At 41.3% G+C, this 8,505-nt stretch overlaps 1 pseudogene; it reads left to right on the forward strand.

Moving 5' to 3' along the window:
* Positions 1–187: 187 nt before the first annotated feature.
* Positions 188–4,589, forward strand: LOC138096503 (large ribosomal subunit protein uL1 pseudogene; annotated as a pseudogene).
* The last annotated feature ends 3,916 nt before the right edge of the window (positions 4,590–8,505 follow it).

The following is an 8,505-nucleotide window of genomic DNA, read 5'->3' on the forward strand; positions in this document are numbered from 1 at the left end:
TATTAAATCAAGTGTAGACATTTAATACTGTAGGAGTTCAGAGACACGGAAAACAAAGACTGGCTGGAATCAACAGAAAGTCCTATGAGTACAGTTCTAGAGAAAACACTTTCCTCACCCTGGGATGACTAATGAAAGTAAGACTCCTCTGAGCAATCATCAACAAAAATCACCTTACTAGACTACCATGATATGTAAAACAGGTATGGTCCTTGTCTCTAAGTGTTTATAATCAAAGAAGACACAGAACAAATGCCAATTAAAACATTATAGTTCATTACCATCATCATCATCACTTCAAGAATGATGGTAATAATTCTTTCTTGATTTAGGTGCTACATCAAGGGTACATTCATTTTGTAAAAATTCAACAGTTCTGCATTTATGATATGTGTATTTTTCTATATGTATGTTACCCCATAGGTTTAAAAAGAAATGGACTACAGTTCCAGTCCTAACCACTTCCGTAGGAGGCAGTTATGCATCTCCCATTTCCTACTGGACACTACCATCTGGATGTCTTGTCCCCACCTCAGACTCCATCTTGCCTTCAAAATCCAAAGTCCCTCCAGATTTTTCTATTTCAATGAATGGTAGAGATTGAAGCTGAAAACCTTAGACTTACAAAGTGTGAAAGTGTTAGTTGCTCAGTCGTGCCCAACTCTTTGTGACCCTATGTACTATAGCCCACCAGGTTCCTCTGTCCTTGGAATTCTCCAGGCAAAAATACTGGAGTGGGTTGCCATTGTTTTCTCCAGGGGATCTTCCCAACCCAGGGATCAAACCCAGGTTTCCTGCATTGGAAGCAGATTCTTTACCATCTGAGCAACCAGGGAAGCCTTGATAAAGGAAAAGCAAGGAAGCTAAGGAAATGGAGCAGAGAATGGGTAAGTGGTAAAAGATGAAGTCAGAGAACTAAGAGGGGATCAGATCATACAGAACCTTATAGGCCACTGTAAAGATTTTATTCTGCCAAAAAAAAAAAAAAAAAAATGAAGCCGCTGTAGAGTTCTAAGCATGACATCACCTGACTTTAACAGCATCTCTGATTTAACACCATCCCTCTGGCTGCTATATTAAGAATATACTGTAAGAGAACACAGTCAAGAGGAAGAGACCACCTAGCAGATTAGATAATGGTACCTAACACAACGTCTGGTTTGTAAGTAACCCTTAGGGGGAAGCTATTTTTCACAGAGTAAGAATGAATTCCTATCATGTTGGACCATACACTGGTAAAATAAACAGCTAAATTAAGGCTGAATTTCTGGGGGAAAACAAGTATATCTCATGCAATTTTTAGGCTCATCAAAAATAAAAAATGCTTAAACAAATAATAATTGATGACTTTTACAATGATTCCCTATTTCCCATAAAGATGACACAAGAATGTCTGTTCCTAGCCACATCTTTACTAGCATGCCACTCAGAAGGCAGAGTATTCTCTAAAAATGAAATTAAGGAGAATTTGAGAAAATAAAGTATGCTTCTACACGAACATTTCAATCTGGAAAAATCTGTTATCAAATCTGTTACTACTTCAAAATTGCATCAATACTGGTTAGCTCTATTGCTCTAATTATCTTAAATTCTTACTGGCAATATAAAATGCTGGTTGCAAGAACTAGAACTATTTAAAATTAAAAAGGCAGTTATAACACTTTAAAAAGAACTGAAAAGTAATCTGCAGTGCTGAAAAGCTTTCATTTTGAAAATATAAATACAGTTAACAGCTTGGAAAACAATCTGGTTGACACTAACATGCATAATCCTGATAAGGAGTCACCTGGGTGAAGAAAGGTATATATGGATTCTGACATCTCCATCCAAACTTAGCAAATGCAATTTGGGATGAAATTCATATGGGCGTCAACCTCTATATTAGGCTCAGGGATACAGACTATTCCATTCCCACTCCTTAATCCTAAAGCCCTGAATATCACCTCAAGCTATCCTACGCTTTCTCTATGAAATCAAGACTTCACACCATAGGGACCCCACAGTTCCAGGACATAGAAGTTCAGTTCAGTTGCTCAGTCGTGTCCAATTCTTTGTGACCCCATGGTCTGCAGCACGCCAGGCTTCCCTGTACATCACTAATTCCCGGAGCTTGCTCAAACTTATGTCCATCAAGTCAGTGATGCTATCCAACCTTCTCATCTTCCTGTCGTCCCCTTCTCTTCCAGCCTTCAATCTTTCCCAGCATCAGGGTCTTCTCCAATGTGTCAGTTCTTCGCATCAGGTGGCCAAAGGACTGGAGCTTCAGCTTCAGCATCAGTCCTTCCAATGAATATTCAGGACTGACTTCTTTTAGGATAGACTGGTTGGATATCGCAGTCCAAGGGACTCTTCAAGAATCTCTCCAACACCACAGTTCAAAAGCATCAATTCTTTGGCACTCAGCTTTCTTTATGGTCCAACTCTAATACCCATACATGACCACTGGAAAAAACCATAGCTTTGATTAGACAAAGTAACATCTAGGTTTGTCACAGCTTTTCTTTCAAGGAGCAAGCTCTTCTAATTTCATGGCTGCAGCAGTCACCATCTGCAGTGATTCTAGAGCCCAAGAAAATAAAAGTCTGTCACTGTTTCCATTGTTTCCCCATTTATTTGCCATGACGCGATGGGACCAGATGCCATGATCTTAGTTTTTTGAATGTTGAGTTTTAAGCCAACTTTTTCACTCTCCTCTTTCACTTTCATCAAGAGGTCTTTAGTTCCTCTTCTCTTTCTGCCATAAGGGTTGGACCAGGAAGTAGTAACGGGTTGTCAAAAACACTGAGAAGGGCATTTCAATTTGTAAAATGATGATAATGTTGACAATAATAGCAGCAAATACTTACTAACTGCCTACTATATGCCAAGCATTGTCTCCAGCACTTTACATTCTTATCTAATCAATTCTCACAGCAAGCCTAAAGTAGATATTATCTCCATTGTACTGATGTGGAAAAAGTTAAGTAACTTTTAAGAGGCACACAGAAAGTAGTGTGAACCAGGAAAAGACTGGCCGTGTGTGGTTGTGGGAGGGGCAGAAAATGATTAGTTTTTAAACAAAGGATCAATAAATTAGAAAAGCAAAGGATTTTCAAAAAACAAATACTGGAAGTTAGAAGCCCTTCAAGTCCTTCAAAGATTCAAGGCCTTTCAAAAGAAAATGAGTTCCACCATAGAGTTCTACTATTTTATCTTCTTAATGAAGGTGAAGGTGGCGAGTGATAGGGGTCATCACACTATTAGGCCTGATGTCTACTTTTGTAAATAGTTTTACTGGAATACCATCACATGCATTCACTTATGAATTGTCTATGGCTGGTTTTATGATACAACAGCATAGATGAGTTGTTAATGCAGAGACCCTCAGGCCTACAAAGTCTAAAATATTTACTATCTGAACCTTTACAGAAAAAATTTGCCAACTCCTGGTCCATGAATATGAGAGCCAATGAAGATCATGAAAAATGAGGGGCTCTTGGCAGTTGCTAAGCATCTGGAGAATAATGGTAAGACTGCAATGGCACACCTTCCTGGAAAAAAACAGATTTTCAATACTATCTGAAGACAAAGCCAAGAGGTCAGTTTCTGATTTTTATCTAAGTACTTAACCTCCTGCCACTTCAGGAATTCTGAAGAACACACCTAGTAAATGGATAATCATCACTAAATTATCTGGAGGATAATTAGAAAATGTGTAGATTTTGCAGAGGTTTTACTTCTTTTATTCTCTGGCTGCCCAATTTTTGAATGTTTTGCTACTTAGCACTTCCAGTGCAGGCAAGCTGGTCAGTTCTGTCAGCAGGTAAATAGTCACTGGGAAAGACCTGGAAATTATTACAATGTGTTAACAAAACTAAAGTTTTAAATACCAACAAAGTAAATTTAACCTAAAAAAAAAAAACCAAACTCTAAAAATGGAGGTGTGGCTCTCTTCTAGTTATTTCAACACAAAGAACCCCAAGCAGCAAATCTCCCCAGACACCCTCTAGGAGTTAGTGTGGGAAGTCTCCCATAGGAACCAGTGCAGACACTGGAAGTGTTTGGAGTGGTGCAGCTTCAGGTCAGCCTGAAGAACTGCAGCCCTCAGAAGGACAAATGCTTCTCTGGCACAGTCAGGCTCAAGCCCACTCCCTGCCCCATGGTCTCTATATGCATTCGAGGAGACAGATAGCACTGTGAATAGGCCACAGTTGCAGATATCCCCCCATGTGGACATTTTGGTGCTAAACCAACTCAACAAGAATAAGAAACTGGTCAAGCAGCTGGCCAAGAAGCATGATGCCTTTATGATTCAGTCTTCAGCAGACCCCACAAATTCTGGGCCCAGGCCTGAATAAGGCTGGCAAATTTCATTCCTTGCTGATTCACAATGAGAACATGATGGCCAAGTTAGTGAAGTGAAGTCCATGATCAAACTCCAGACGAAGAAGGTGCTGTGTGTGGCAGTGGCTGTTGGCCATGTGAAGATGACAGATTATGAGCTTGTGTACAACATCCACTTAGTCGTCAACTTCCTGGAGTCACTGCTCAAGAAAAATAGGCAGAACATCTGGGTTTTATACATTAACAACGCCACGGGCAAGCCCTAGCACCTATACTAGAAAGTGAAAGTGAAGTCACTCAGTCGTGTCCGACTCTTTGCGACCCCGTGGACTGTGTAACCCACCAGGCTCCTCTGTCCATGGGATTCTCCAGGCAAGAAGACTGGAGTGGGTTGCCATTTCCTTCTCCAGGGGATCTTCCCGACCCAGGGATCGAACCCAGGTCTCCCACACTGAAGGCAGACACTTTAACCTCTGAGCCACCAGGAAAGCCCCAACTTATTAAACCATGCTTCCCTTGTGGCTCAGCTGGTAAAGAATCCGCCTGCAATGCAGGAGATCTGGGTTCAATCCTTGGGTTGGGAAGACCCCCTGAAGAAGGGAAAGGCTACCCACTCCAGTATCCTGGCCTGGAGAAGTACAGTCCATGGGGTCACAAAGAGTTGGACACGACTGGGAGATTTTCACTTTCACTTAATAAACCATACTGCCACCATTCAGTTCAGTCATTCAGTCGTGTCCAACTCTTTGCAACCCCATGGACTGCAGCATCCTAGGCTTCCCTATCCATCACCAACTCCTGGAGTTTGCTCAAACTCATATCCATTGAGTCGGTGATACTATCCAACCATCGCATCCTCTGTCATCCCCTTCTCCTTCTGCCCTCAATCTTTCCCAGCATCAGGGTCTTTTCCAATGTGTCAATTCTTCACATCAGGTGGCCAAAGAATTGGAGCTTCAGCTTCAGCATCAGTCCTTCCAATGAATATTCAGGGCTGATCTCCTTTAGAATGGACTGGTTGGATCTCCTTGCAGTCCAAGGGATTCTCAAGAGTCTTCTCCAACACCACAGTTCAAAAGCATCAATTCTTCAGCGCTCAACTTTCTTCACAGTCCAACTCTCACATCCATACGTGACCACGGGAAAAACCACAGCTTTGACAGACCTTTGCCAGCAAGTAATGTCTCTCCTTTTTAATATGCTGTCTAGGTTGGTCATAACTTTTCTTCCAAGGAGTAAGTGTCTTAATTTCATGGCTGCAGTCACCAATTGAAGAGATTTTGGAGCCCAAAAAAATAAAATCTGTCACTGTTTCCACTGTTTCCCCATCTATTTGCCATGAAGTGATGGGACCAGATGCCATGATCTTAGTTTTCTGAATGTTGAGATTTAAACCAGCTTTTCACTCTTCTTTTTCACTTTCATCAAGAGGCTCTTTAGTTCCTCTTCACTTTCTGCCATAAGGGTGTTGTCACCTACATATCTGAAGCTACTGATATTTCTCCCTGCAATCTTGATTCTAGCTTGTGCTTCATCCAGCCAGGCATTTCACATGATGTACTCTGCATATAAGTTAAATAAGCATGGTAACAATATATAGCCTTAACGGGCTCCTTTTCCAATTTGGAACCAGTCCATTGTTCCATGTCTGGTTCTAACTGTTGCTTCTTGACCTGCATACAGATTTCTCAGGAGGCAGGTAAGGTGGTCTGGTATTCTCATCTCTTGAAGAATTTTCCACAGTTTGTTGTGATCCACACAGTCAAAGGCTTTGGCATAGTCAATAAACCAGATGTTTTTCTGGAATTCTCTTGCTTTTTCTATGATCAATTGGATGTTGGCAATTGGATCTCTGGTTCCTCTGCCTTTTCTAAAACCAGCTTGAACATCTGGAAGTTCTCAGTTCACATACTGTTGACGCCTACCTTGGAGAATTTTGAGCATCACTTTGCTAGTGTGTGGGATGAGTGCAATTGTGCGATAATTTGAACATTCTTTGGCATTGTCTTTCTTTGGGATTGGAATGAAAAAGGACTTTTTCCAGTCCTGTGGCCACTGCTGAGCTTTCCAAATTTGCTGGCATATTGAGTGCAGCACTTTCACAGCATCATGTTTCAGGATTTCAAAAAGTTCAGCTGGAATTCCATCACTTCCACTAGCTTTGTTTGTAGTGATGCTTCCTAAGGCCCACTTGCCTTTGCACTCCATGATGTCTGGGTCTAGGTGAGTGATCACACCATCATGGTTATCTGGGTCAATAAGATCCTTTTTGTACAGTTCTTCTGTGTACACTTTCTACCAGAACCTGAGTAGAAAATATTCCTCTATTCACTGGGCTGGCCTGTCAAAATCTGTACTAGTATATCCTGTTTGAGGCACCACTTTTTAAGAGGACCAATGAAGGCCAACAAGGGTGGGAAGAATATTCAGATACTATAATGTATTTTTAAAAGGTTGAAATCATTGAGAATTCGCTTTTTAATTTTTGTTTTTAACTTCAATAAGCATTACTATAGGGCTTCCCTGGTGGCTCAGATGGTAAAGAATCTACCCGTAATGCGGGAAACCTAGGTTCAATCCCTGGGTTGGGAGGAGCCCCTGGAGAAAGGAATGGCAATCCACTCCAGTATTCTTGCCTGGAGAATTCCATGGAGAGAGAGCCGGACATGACAGATGACTCACACACACACAAGCATTACTATAGCACTAAACAATAAAACAATCAAAAAAATTTCAAATTTTAATCCATTAAACAATCAACATGATTTATTGAAAACTACTACAGGCCAGGCACTGATCTAGGACAGACTGTCTAGACTCTTGACTTCTTAGAGCTTGCATTCTAACAGAAAACACAGAAAAATCAATAAATAATATAATTTCTGATACCTACAGTCTTAGTACCCCACTCCAGTACTCTTGCCTAGAAAATCCCATGGACGGAGGAGCCTGGTAGGCTGCAGTCCATGGGGTCGCTAACAGTCGGACACGACTGAGCGACTTCACTTTGACTTTTCACTTTCATGCATTGGAGAAGGAAATGGCAACCCACTCCAGTTTCTTGCCTGGAGAATCCCAGGGATGGTGGAGCCTGATGGGCTGCCGTCTATGGGGTCGCACAGAGTCGGACATGACTGAAGTGACTTAGCAGAAGCAGCAGCGCAGTCTTACTACTGATCATGACTTTGTATTACTCTGAATTTCTATATTCATGTGTATATATTTTTATAGGGTTTGGGGTTTTTTTAGACATCTTTTTTTAAAGCAGGATCTCTGCACTTTTGGTTCTACTCTTCATTTAACACTATTTTTGAAAACATACTTTGCAAGTTGCTGCAAAGACTTTAATATGTGTTTTTCACTTTTAACATCACAATTTAGTTAATATTCCTCCATTCTTCCAACACATGTTATGTCCAGCCTTTGCTGTAAATGCAACAAAGTACTAGGCTGGGAGTGAATTCCCTCTCCAGAGGAATTTGGGCAAGGTAGGCAATAAGCTGTTAAGTTTGCAGGAGGGCTTTTTTTTTTTAAGCTGTGCCAAGCTAGTATGAAAGTGCTGAGTCCTATCCACTGAACCACCAGGGAATTCTTTGCAGGAGGACTTTAAAGCTGACGGTAGGATCCCAGAACATTAGAACTAACATGCTTAAATAATAAGGAAGCAGGCCATATCCAATCACTCCAGGCAAAACCTCAGCTAAAAAAGAGAATTCTTACTGTGGTGAGAGACAGTAGAGTAGAGGTACATGAGCTGTATCAAAAAACTCCAGCAGACTACTGGCAAGGAAGGAATCCTCTGGCACTATGTGAGGGTAGACTACCAAGCACAGAGAAGCTTCTCTCAAATTCCTTGTAAGTCTGCTGTAAGAAATTAAAAGCACGAGGCTAAACTTTAGGAAACTTAATGGGAACTTTAGTGGTATCAGGAGAAGAGAATGGGCCAATAAGGGCAGCTATAAAGTCAACATTGATAATTCCATAGGCACCACTGAGGTCAGCTCTTGAGAAGATCACACAAGAACATCCATAGCCAATTAAGGTCACCAGGCAGTAGAGGTTTGGGCAGCACAGCCACCTGCAACAGAACCAACAAATCAACATCCACAGAACAGTCAGGAGCCAGTGAACCATGATCTGGAAGGATTCAGTGATAATCAGTCTCAAAATCAAAGATGATTT

Source organism: Capricornis sumatraensis, chromosome 2, assembly GCF_032405125.1.
Source record: "Capricornis sumatraensis isolate serow.1 chromosome 2, serow.2, whole genome shotgun sequence".
In the NCBI taxonomy this organism is placed as follows: domain Eukaryota; kingdom Metazoa; phylum Chordata; class Mammalia; order Artiodactyla; family Bovidae; genus Capricornis; species Capricornis sumatraensis.